Below are 12,795 nucleotides of genomic sequence, written 5' to 3' on the forward strand. Positions count from 1 at the left end.
GAGAGAACAGCCCGCGGAAGCAGCCATCACAGAGCTACCTCGTAGATCCCTTCAAGCGACCAATGCTCCACACGGTAGATGGCGACACAGTCCCCCACTTTTCGTATTGCCCCACTCCCCACGCCCCCACACCGCCGATTAGCACGGTTGGATTCGTAGGGTGCGAAAGACGTTCAACATACGTATAACCTGCTCGGAATATGGGGGTCATTTTGGCTGCACTATTTTAATTACCCAGAGCTGGAGCTTCACCTTTGGTGAATGAGATGAGACCGTCGATTCACTGCAGCTGAGAACCAACTTTTTGTTTCATCTCAGGAGGCTGCTTGAACTCAAGCCCGAGGAACTCGGCGGTGCAAGCTCAATGCTGCGTCAGTCACCCAGCCACCTCACCTCACGCGAGCGCTTCGGTTAACGGTCATGGCGATCTCTGACAGCAATTGCCGCCGGCAAGATTTGCCGCACCATCGTCTTACCCAAGTGCGGATCGCTGCTCCCCTGCGTGGGAAACTTGGATGGCAACTTCCAATTCGATCACACACCGAGGTCACACGACGGGCCGACGTTGGGTGACCTCTGTCGGCCAATTGATTTGTTCATCGGCCACGTCTTCACCATTGGCGAGCAGAATCGCCGTCGCCCTCTATTTTGGAGCACGCCACGTACCACACACGTGTCGGTGATGTGCAGCGCGTCTTCTTCGAACGCTGGGGAGCCGGACAAGCCCCTCTCTGTTACCAGCGTGGACGGCACCACCCCACGTGTTCACCTTCTGAAGCGCTCGCTCGTCACCGTGGCGTGCGCGATGACCACCACCACCACCACGTGACTTTTCTTTCGTGTTGTGCGCGGTGCATTTAGCGCCACAGCGCGTGGATTTATCGCGATTATTTGTGTTGCTGGTGACTTTGTGTATTTCATATCGGAATCGCCTCCAGTGCTGCTGCTGCAGGCGGCAATTAAAGTTGTTTAAAAGTCAAAAAGTCTATTCCATTGAGGCGCCACGTTGCGAGTGCAAATTTCTGCCAACGATTTCCGTAAGAATGCCTCTTTTGCATAAAGACCGTGGTGATTAAAGAAATTCAATACGGCAAATCAAAATTAGATTTTTGGGAGTGGGGTAAAGTGTGTGTATTGGGCAAGACTTTAAATGTATAAAAGTCTCAGCAGACGAGAATAAATGTGGTCAAAGTAATCATATTGTGCATTTTATGTTAATGTTATGTGAACTGACTTGCTACATTAGGGTTCCAATGTGAGCTGATATTAAATACACCCCTATTTTTCCTGACCTCGAGCTTTAGCTTGAGACTGAATACCTAGGTGCCACCACTGCCACCCACTGACAAGGTACACGGAGTGTCTATAAAAACACAGCTCCCGAATTGCCTCTCAAGTTTGTATGGGAGGAGGGGGGTGGGTGGAGGCTACTGGTCACAGTCTAAACAGCAACATATGGAAATGTTCTTTGCACGAAACCCAAGTAACGAAATAACAGCCTCCAAATCAGAATCTTCTGCTGCTCTAGAGGAGTTGTACACCCCTAGCTGCCACTGGCCTAAATATGGCTCTAGGGTTTGGTGTTATAATTTATTTATGTAGTTCATTGTTAAAAATTCGGTCACAGTCCCTATGATAAATGTTACATTGCATTTATGGCTTTTATTTTGCTGATTTCGAAAACTTTTTTTGGTTTGGCCATGTTTTTGTTTATTGTAGTACGGAATTAGACTGATGGCCTAAATCTTAGTTGTCTTGTGGTTGTTGTTGTTGTTTGACTTGCATCCCACTGGGATTTTTGCACACAGCGTTGGTGTACGGTGCTATTTCAGGAATACTTTGATGTTTTTTTTTTCCTGGATTTTCTGTTTGCACAGTTACATAATCACTTTAAAATGTTTTCTTGTTCATGTTTTTGATTTTTGTTTGTTGCGGTTGCACCCGATTCAAGAGCAGAATGGCTCACAGGGCTATACCAAATAAATGGAACTAATAAATGGAACTATGGATCACCTCACAGCATGCCGGTTACGGGGTTCGCTTGACACCACTGTCACCACCACCACGTTGGTCAGCGTCAGCTGGCCGAGGAGAGACACCCCGGGACTGCGAGAGAGATATCGCTCGCCACCAACGTTAGCCACGGCCTGGAATCAAACCGAGGTCGCCGGGTTTACAGCGCGGTTTTGCCGCACCATTGCACCCATCGATCGCTCGCGCCTTACCTCGCCGTTATACGTATGCATGTGGAACTTCTTTCGCGCCGTACGTAGCCCCCAACCGCGTTTAATTGGAGGTTCTAAGTCACACACGTCACGCGCCGCGGTAGATTTACACAGTCGACGACGACGATTATGTACATCGTGGACTTTGAGCTCGTTGCAGGGAGCTGTTGCTGGCACTAATGAGCTTGTTAACGTTTACTGGAGTTTTATTATCCTCCCCTCCCCCCACCTTTCTTCCTCTGTGTGTGCCCTCCGTCTCCGTACCTGGTCGCCTCGACATGGTTCATAAACACCGCAGTCCATCTGGGGCTTGCCGGAACAACGGCGACGATTGTGTCTCGAGCCGACTTGAAACACGTGGCAATAAAACCAAACCCAAAAAACAAAAAAAAGACCCCTCAGTAAATGATTCAGATTGTCTTTTTTGCCAGTGGTATTGAGCCATGCAATAAACTGGACGTAAATGGTAGCTTGGCAAGCATGAAAGACATTCCATCATAATTGGGAGTCAATTTTTTTTTGGTCTTTATGTCCACGGGATATTTGTTCTAACAAGTGCTGAATTCTAAGAATATTGCCCGTGTGTCGTTTCCTAGTAAATGACAGTCGGTCTTTGCCCATTTTATGTTCGCTTTAGCATCACTCACGACCATTTCGCAAATTACTAGGTTCACCGATAGGGATTATATTTCTAAAGCGCTTGGCATGAGACTTGAAGCAACGTGCGGGGACTTTAGGCTGTACCTGCCCTATGAGTGAATCCAATCTCAACTTCTACGCTGAAAATTTCAGGAACCAACATTTCAAGTCTCTTTAACATATATATAAGTTATCGGGCAGGGCACTTCATTCCAGCGCTGCTGGTAATTAACGTTGGCAGCAGCCTTCACGCGGCCCAACTCTGTTGAGTGAGAAATCACGACGAATGTCATCAAACGCGGCTACTGAACATCGATCATCGATCTCCCCGGTCTTCAGAGCGACAAATAAAAGGTACACACAGCACTCCTGTGATACTCGCATGCTATTTAACGAATCAACGCAGGAACATCATTAGACCACCACGGACAAACACCTGACCATGATTTTAAAGTCTATTGCCGACACTCACGAATGGACGGCCCCGGATACACAAACTCGGGGTCCGTATCTATAAGATAAGAGCCATTTGTTTTGTTGGGGGTCATGTTTCCTTTAAAACCTTTAATCAGTACGAAAGTAAATGAGCCACACTGATACTATATCAGCGACCATAGCAAAGAGAAAGAGCACTAGACACCGCTATTTAGCTGGGATAGCCCCCCCCCCCGCCCAAACAAAAAATGTGAATATTTTTCACATCTTGTTTTTCAGCCCCTTCTCTGGAGGTGGCATCATGAAGGTCAATAAGAGCATGCATTCCTCAGGGGATTCGTGACTACCAGGAGGCATCACTCAAACGTAACCCAAACGGGAGCTCCGCTCAAAAAACGAGCTGCGGGTTCAAACCCGTATGGCTCGAACGCATTATCACGCACCGTGGAAATCCGCAAAAGCTTTGCATTCCATAGAGGCCATGAGATGTAATACTGACAAAGATTCCCCGCGTAGCCTTTAACAGGCTATTTGTAGCAAGTGTTGTTAGCGAGCTGTGTCTATGAACGCCTGCACAGCACAAGAGGAAGTGGGTGGCCAACGCTGCACACGGCCGCCTTTGTCTCCCCAGTGCTGATGTTTACACACCGCACAAGGTACTCACCTTTACGACCGACTCGACCTAGGGGAGGCTCAGGACCGGTTCAAATAGTTGCCACTGTTTATAGGTCACGAGCGGGAATCGAACGCGCGTGGCCATATTTGCGGCAAGGTGCGCTAACCACTGTGCCACCGCTCCCCTTGAGATACACCCACACAGATCATAAATGAAGTAACACTCAGGTACACGCTATCACCAATCATGTTTCATGTATACGCCAGGGATGTTAGTAGTGGTCGGAAATCAAACTTGGGTCCAATGCACACCACTGCACCCCCAAATAAAGAAAAGTGGGATTCAGCTTGAAACGTAATTCCATGCAGCCCATGGTCAGACAAGAGCCTACCAACCCACTATGAAATGGACTGCAAATAATATTTGTCTTTCACGGAAAGCATCTCAGCGGAACCAATCGGTTTCTAGAGGGGGTGTGGTAGACACTTTCAACGCGGGCACCACCACCACTTGTTGTTAGCACGCTTGGTCACTTTAGCCACCACCACCACTTGTTGTTATTGTTTGGGCGCTTGGTCACTTTCGTCACCGCGAGGGCCCGTTGCAGTGGCCGAGGTGAGTCTTGTTGATGTGCGGTCGTCTACCAAGAAAATAATGAAATCTATTTTGGACATCTCGAGGAAATGGTTGTGTCTCAGCCTTGTCCCAGATGGAAACTGCGGTAGGGTAAGAACTGGCAACAAGAGTGTTGCCGTAATTACATAATGCAGCTTACTTCCATCGTGTTTACCATGCGTAAGCAAGATTTACTACAAGAAAAACATTGGAATGGCGTTACTGTATTTGCAAAATTGTGGCACGAAAGACAAGAACACCATCTACAATCACAAGAGCAGACAATTAATTCTTGGAAAAAGTGAAATAACACAAATGACAACCGCAGGAATACGTGGGTAAGGATTGTGCATGCAGTAAATGTTTAAATGCCACAGCATCTCAATGCATTTTTCTCTTTTAACAAAAACGCGAGAAACCAAAACAAAACAAAAAAAATAAAAAATTCGGAGCGGCTTCCGTGGATTTTGCCTGTCGAGGCAGCGGAGCCGCGTCAAAGCGCAGATCCCCGCAGATGCCTGAAGCTGCACGCGAGGAAAAGCCGTGGATTGACGGCCTTCTACGGGCACCGCTCGGCAGTGGAGGGAAGAGAGGGCAAGAGGGGCGAGGAACAAAAGCACGCCAAGGGTCACGGACACACAGGGGCACTCTGTGTGTGTGTGCGCGCGTGTGCGTGTTGTGTGCCAGTGCAGAAAATCGTGAAGTGGGAGTCAGCGCGTTGCACTTGATGAATTTTTGAATCCTGGACCGGGTTTCCCGGTCATGGCCAACATTGGTTTATTTTGTATGCGTGTATTCAATTCATTTTGTATGTATGTATTGAATTCCTGCAGTCACGAAAGCTTTGAGTCAATATGTATGTATGTATGTTGAGCTTAATAGTAGGGGTTTTCCCCTTTTTTCTGGCAACAAAACTGAAACCTTTTTACAAGGATTCATGTCTGCATTAACTACAATACCTGCAGCCAAAATGCAAACAAACAACATACTATGATAATATATGCATTGTCCTTGAAACTGATTGGTCCACACCAAGGGACGGCTTTCTTTTGAGCCTCGACCCAATTGGTGCTCGACCAGATGACGCCAAAAGGCGTCACACAGCTCAAAGACAATGCACTATCAAAGTAATGAGCGCTCGGGGTGAGCATCTACATCATTAGACCTCCAATGCGAGTACCAAAATGTAATATTATTATCATAGTATGTTTTTTGTTTGTTTGCATTTTGACTGCAGGTATTGTGGTTAATGCAGACATGAATCCTTGTAAAAAGGTTTCAGTTTTGTTGCCAGAAAAAAGGGGAAAAACCCTATTATTACATTTTGGTACTAGCAAAGGAAGTCTAATGATATGTTGAGCTTCTTTCGCACCGTAAGCAGCCAACCGCGTTAATCGGAGGTGCGAAAGTATGAGGCGAGCGAGAGCACAGTTAGTGCAGCTCCTTAAATTGAGTACCTGGTGCGGCGTGTATACTGCCAGCACTGGTGAGACAAAGGTGGTCAGTCAGGAGTGGCGGCCACATCACCCCCTTCTATGCCGTACGCCAGCTTTCTCGAGGTGCTAGCCAACAGCACCTTGCCCCCAACAGCTCGTAAATGCAACGTGGGTAATATTTGTCCGTCACGGACACAGACCGAGGATAGGAAGCGTTGATTTTGGATGTTCAAATTAAAGCCACAACTGCTGCCGACGATTGTGTCTCTGCATACAGAGATAAAGTTCCCGCATCCATACAGCCTTTAAACAAACTCTTGGGCCGAGTGATGTTAGCAAGCACTTATGAATGTTGGCGCGGCACATAGGGGTTGGGTGGCCAACACCACACTTAACCACCTTTGTCTCCCAGGTGCTGCTGTTTTACACACTACAGCAGGTATTGATTTAAGGCAGAGTCAACCTAGGGGAGGACCAGGACTTGTTCAGATAGTCGCCACTGATATCGCCCGCGGGCAGAAATCGAACTCGGGTCGATGTGTTCAGTGCGCAGTGCAGCAAATTGCTGCACCACCGCTCCCACAAGGCACGCGCCCATCAAGAGGAGCAAGGGTCTCTGACTCACAGAGACCCTTGCACCCCCCCCGCTCCCCCCCCCCCCATTCAAAGAGAAGCCGAGGCCTCGCCCTGCTGCCACCACCCCCCCCAACCCTATCAAGGACGAGCTGCACCAGCAGCCCCCCTTCACGCGTCTCGTGCCACAATCCACCGCTACCAAGTTGATGATCAGTCAACAGAGAACGGGTGGCAGCCGCGCTCACGCCCTCCTACCTGCTGCCGTTAGGCTGTCCAACACCATGCCCACACCATGCCCACACCATGCCCACACCATGCCCACCCCTTCCCAATGCCCGTGGTGTTCGCGCCCGGCACCCAAGCGGTCCCCGCACTGGCGTTGTTTACGCTTGGTCTTGAGAAGCTCGTAGCTCTCACACCCGAAGGTCCTGCCACCCTGACGGGCCAGCCACCCTGAAGAGCCAGCCACGTCAAGGGCCAGCCACCTCAAGGGCTAGCCACCTCAAGGGTCAACCACCTGGTTCTCTCAAGTCATGCCTGTGATCTCGTCTTGACCCCTGCACTTGCTCACGGCTGTGTTTTTGCCCGCGCTACCTGGCCTGCGTATATACAGACCGAGGGAATGCCTTTAATTAAACATAATTAAGGCGCAGCTATGCCTACCGTTTTCTCCCGATTGGAAAAAGCATGCTCACCATAAACCAATAACAATAAAAACTGATGCTCACAAAACATTCACTTATCCATTGGGGGGGGGGACATGCTCATGACCATGCGTCCTTGTTAGATGAAACCCCATGCCCACATCACCGTCATGATAAATAACCTGGTTCCCATCCTGGTTAAACTGGTAACGTCCCTATTTCTGTTTTACAATTGGAGGCAATGTCACCCTGGCATAAAATAAGTTTCACAGTTTCACTTAATTCAGAACATTTCCTGTAAATATCTCTACGAGTATCTCAATCTATGTTTAAGCTCATGGTCAAACTACCCTCACTTTTTGAATCAAAATAAATCAATTGTAAATAAAATATCCACAAATTAGCCCGAAATTAGTTTTCAACCCCGGTATTATATTCCAGTCAAAACCCCTGACCACTTAACTGCTCCTTTGTTTTTTTTTACATCTTGTAAAACTTTGACTGCCACACGCGACAACCTTGACGAGATGATTTTGAAAGTAGTTCTGTGATATCAGCTTCTGCGGGCTGTTCTCGAACACATGGGGCAATGTTCTTCACTACATTTTCAGAGGGGTGGGAGGGGGGGTGGCAACTTTCGCCGATGAGACATCATCGGTGTGTGAGGGTCGTCACACATTTGAATCCATTGTTTGGGGTTTGACAGCAGCATGATGATGATGATGGGGGGCCGCAACTGAAGGCCGTGCCAGGGGCCGCCAGTGGTCCGTGGGCCTTGCAATGAAGAACACTGACATGGGGTGATGTCCTGGCCTGTCAGAGGTCTGAATGGATGCTCTGTTGTCGTGACACATTGGGAAAAGAGACGGTTTTTTTTTAAATAAAACAACACTTGTCCTGACAATATGATCAATGTATTCGCGATGACATTAAGAACTTAGCTACGCCATGCTGATAGACCTAAAGGGTCGAGACACGTGTCTGTGGCTCGTACATTTAAACTGCGGGGTTTTTTGGGGAAAAGTTAGTTAAACTGAAAAGTGGGAGGCTGTGTTACGTGTGAGTTGAAATGAGTATATGCTGTAGTACAATATGCGTAATTGTATTGTTTTCAGATAGACCCCAGATGTCCTACTTATTGTAACGACTAAAAAAAAACACCGCCGTCAATATGTTAGCGAGCACCTATTGCTGAAACCGGAACGGCACACGAGGAGGCCCTGCGGCTACGACCACGCCCGGTCGTCTTTGTCTCCCCAGCGTTAACGGTCACACACACACAGACCCCCCGCACCAGATAATGAATCAGTCGACCTGGGGGGGTGGGGGTGAGGTCCAGGACACGCGAAAATTCCATTCGCCGCCGATGCTCGCCATGCCTGGGAATCGAGCCCAGGCTGCCAGGTTCGCGGCGTGATATACGATAACCGCCTCACCACCGTCCCCCGCCCCCCCCCCCCACACCAAAGACAAAGATCCCCCGAATAGCTTGTAACAGACTCTTGGGGCAAGTGCTGTTAGCGAGCACCTATGAAGGCCGGTCCCGGCACACGAGGGGGTGGGTGTCCAGCACCGCGCCCGGTATTACACACCGCACCAGGTATTAATTTGAGGCTGAGTCGACCTAGGGGTGGTCCGGGACCGGTTCAAATAATAGTCACTTGGTGTTGGCCGCGAGCGCAAATTGAACTCGGATCACGCAACATGCGGGAAAAAAAACAAAGACATTCACATTCAAAACGCACAAACGGCGCATTGGATATATTGGTGAGAAGGCGTTCGTTCGCTCGTTCACAGGAATACCTGGGCCGGTCAAAGCCAGGTCGCGTCGCGGTTAATTACGAATCTCGATGATCAAGCAAGCGGCGGACGCCTGGCCACTGTGAAAAAATTCAACTTGGCTCGCGTCTTTATTTCCATCGCATTCCTTCCGCGGGACCGGTTGAGCGAGCGAGCGAGCGAGGTAACCGTGGCACGCTGGTTCGCAAACCCACGTCGAGTTGGAAGGGGAGCTCGCTCCGCGTTGTCCACGCCGCTGCTGCTGCTGATGTTGTGACTTCAGTAGCGCCGCGTGAAACACGTCGCGAATGATGGGGGAGGGAGCGGGCGGGGGGCAGGGGGGAGAAATTGAATCATTTGCAGATGTTGCGGCTGTCACCGTAATTATCGTCGAGGCAAGTGACACCCTTAAAAGATCCATCAGAAATAATCGCGCGGCCGTCATCGATTAGAAAAAAAGTCAATTTCGATCGTGCGTTCCGTGGGCTTAACACAGCGCGCTCATTGTTGATGGCCGGATGACATCACCCGCGGAGCGTGTCACAAGTCAATGAAATCATCAGCGCTGTTATTATTATTATAAATCGTAATCTTCGTCGTCATCACGGGCTCCGTCATGCAAAACAGCCATCTGTATAATATTTCTGAAACGTTTGAGACAAGAGCGATATGCACAGCGTGAGATGTCCGTCTGCAAAAAAAAAGCACGCGTTACCTCCCTCCTCCCTCTCACCCCCCCCCCCCCCCATGCCTCTCATTTTATGGTGTCAGGTTTTAATTTTCCTTTTTTTCACCTTAAGTTCTAGTTTCACAAAAGAGGTTTAAGAATTTTGTGTCCATGGAAACTTGAGCCGGCGGTCGGAATTTCCATCGCTACTTTTACTGCTTACCGACCGCTGTCTCTGACCACGAGTTATTTTCTAACGTTCTTTTGTCCACTTAGCAGAGGATCTCGTCAAAGACTTGGCATTGTCAAGCGACGGTTTAACGTGCTTAACTTTGCTGCATGTTGGGGACCAGCTTGGTTTTGAAATTAAACTGCACAGAAATCATGGTATGTAAATCCAGCGCGAGTCTAAATGATGACACTGTAAAAAATAATCAAATTGCTTTTGACACGAAGTTTTGGGTTTTCAAATGTAATTTAGGCTTGCAATTTCAGAATGTCTCTGTCAACTTAAATAACAACACGGCACATATGAAAGTGTGCGTGTTTATTTATTTATTTATCCTTGTTATATAATAAGGAAATCGTAACCTTGCCGAGTTTTAATATGGCATAAATCTCAAGTAATATTTTCCAGCTCTTGCGTTAAATATTGGCCAGGTGGCTCAGTGGAAGAGCAAGCGGCACGCATGTGGAAGGTTGCGAGCTCACATTCTCCTCGGCACATCATCCCCCCGGGGATGGATAAAGCGAGTGCACCTTTTACTGGCGAAGTCAACAGTGTGGGCAAGTCAATGGCAGTTCTCCTATCGATAAACTTGACCCCCCGGCCATAGGAATGTGCAATTGTCCACCAGGGGAGATGGGGACCGCCTCATCTCCCTATTTGAGCAATTAATTACCTTGACATTTGTTGTTGTTGTTGTTACTGTGCGTCATTACAGCTGCAGCCATGTGGCCGGTTAGACACCACAGAAGGGACGAATGATACGCATTGACAAATAGTTTGCGTTGACAAATATAGTGGCTGCCTCTGTCGACATCTGCGTCACCAGTGAGCTGTAAATTGTCAAGGCTGTGAATAGCAACTTGAACTCGGGTGCCTCGGAAAAGCACCCGTGAATTTCCTGCCTAGCAATATTGAAAACCTCAGGGTTCAAGGAAGATGATGCATTTCATATTTAATGAGTACTGAACTTTTTTTTCCTGGTAAAAACAACAACACTAACAACACGTTCATTCGGGGTGTTTGTACATAAGCGACGGAAGAAGTAGGGACATTGATACCCCACTCTAGTGAGTAGGTTCATAAACACGGAACTGTTCTCACTTGAGTTACCAGGAGCGCACATCAGAAACTGAAATGTGAACTACAATCACCACAACAACGACTACCACTACGACTGTACAGATTTTATTAATTCACTGGCATCATCATCAAATTGTGACTCGTAAAATAATGTTTTAAAAAAGATGTGTGGACATTTTACAAATCGAATTGAAAATGAAAACAACGCTTATATATCTTTCATGCTTCAGGCTAAAAATGTAATAGTCATTATGTTGATAAAATAGTGTTATATATTATAGTCTTAAAATACCTAACCACAGCAGTAGGCAGGTGGTATAGCGGTCATTTCGATCGTCTCTGAACAGGTGCACATGGAAGCAATCATTGGCTTTTCTCCAAAAAGCAGCCATGTATTTAGGGAATTAACCAAAGTGTTCCACCTACTCTTGTTAATTACAACAGATGGTCAAGATTCACTGTGCGCTGGTATCATTACCCAAACCCTAGGCTCCAAATAATCTCAAGAGCCTCTCACCTGGCCAAATAAAAACGACAGCGATTGATCGATTCCTTCCCTCGCAGCAGCCCCGGCAACATCCCGCGGCTCGGATTGCTTCTGGCTCGCTTCGGTCGTCGCTCTGCGTCCGGCGCCGGGCCGGCGACGAGCAGTAGCGGCTGCTGACCGCGTTGCGAGAGACGCGATGGGAAGGTCCAGCGTGTGGCTGACACCACGGCGGGGCGGGGGGGTCACGAGGGTCGTGGGAGCTGTCAGCGTGACCTTTGCCCCCCCGCCCTCCCGCCCGCCGCCCCTACCCACCCCCCCCCAGCCGTCGCCGTGCCATCAAAGGTGGTGAAGGGACATCCGTTAAGCATGCGCGAGGAAATGGGTTGGGTCGAAGGGGTGCTCATCAAAACGTGTGGAAAAAAGGAGGGTGGTGCAAAGGAGCCTTTGTTGTGTTGGACACTCGGGTTTTTTGGGGGTTAATTTTGTCGCTTTTCATTGGACCACTGTCTCTGGCGTCAGTGAGACCATGAAGAAGGGACACCCTTCACCTCTCTTCCTCAACATCGTTCCTCCCTAATGTTCAATCCGATTCCTGGACATCTGTAAAAAAAAGCTTCATAGCTCATCGGATTTCTCCAGGATGAATACGGATTTTTTTGTAATTCTGAACGATTATGATTCTGAGGTGTGTTGCTTCCTTCTCTGATTCTTTTTTTTTTCATGGGCCTGCTCACGGTTTAAACATTTTGATGGAATCTGATGTCAAAACTGAAAACGAGATCGGAGGTGCGATGGCGTTGCTCGCTCAAAGCCTCTCCTCGACACAGAAGCGCGTCAGGGTACCTCAATACAGAACTTCATTTCAATGAAACAGCAACCCCTCGGCATTGCTCAGTCCTGGGGCTTTCCCATATCGACGAATTCTCCCTGCACAATAGGCAATAATGGCAGTTTCTCGGGCGTGTGATAGTGGTATAAGTTGGTTCTTGAGGACATTTCTAATCTTGGTGTCTTCGGTTTTAGATACTAGCAATTTTTTTTTAAAAAAGTAGCTCCCCGTGAAATGTAATGAGTTACCACCATTCGGAGTTCCGAGTTTACTTTAGGATGGGGTAATTTTGTCTCCTTTGTCATGCCCATCTCATATTTAATCATGTTGTTTGTTACGTCTGGTCCATTACATTTTTTTTTAAAGTTACAATTCGCATTTTATTTGTATAGAGCGTAGTCAACTTCTACACGCGGTGAGTCTTTCATGGATACATCAAATAACAATTACTGTGTTTGTATCGTGGGCATAAAAATAGATAACAAAAAGGTTTCCACAATTTCATCTCGATGTGCTATCATGAGCCGAAGGTTCCATT

Source organism: Petromyzon marinus, chromosome 46 (assembly GCF_048934315.1).
Source record: "Petromyzon marinus isolate PM22_M1 ecotype Great Lakes invasive population chromosome 46, UKy_Petmar_22M1.pri1.0, whole genome shotgun sequence".
Taxonomy (NCBI): Eukaryota; Metazoa; Chordata; class Hyperoartia; order Petromyzontiformes; family Petromyzontidae; genus Petromyzon; species Petromyzon marinus.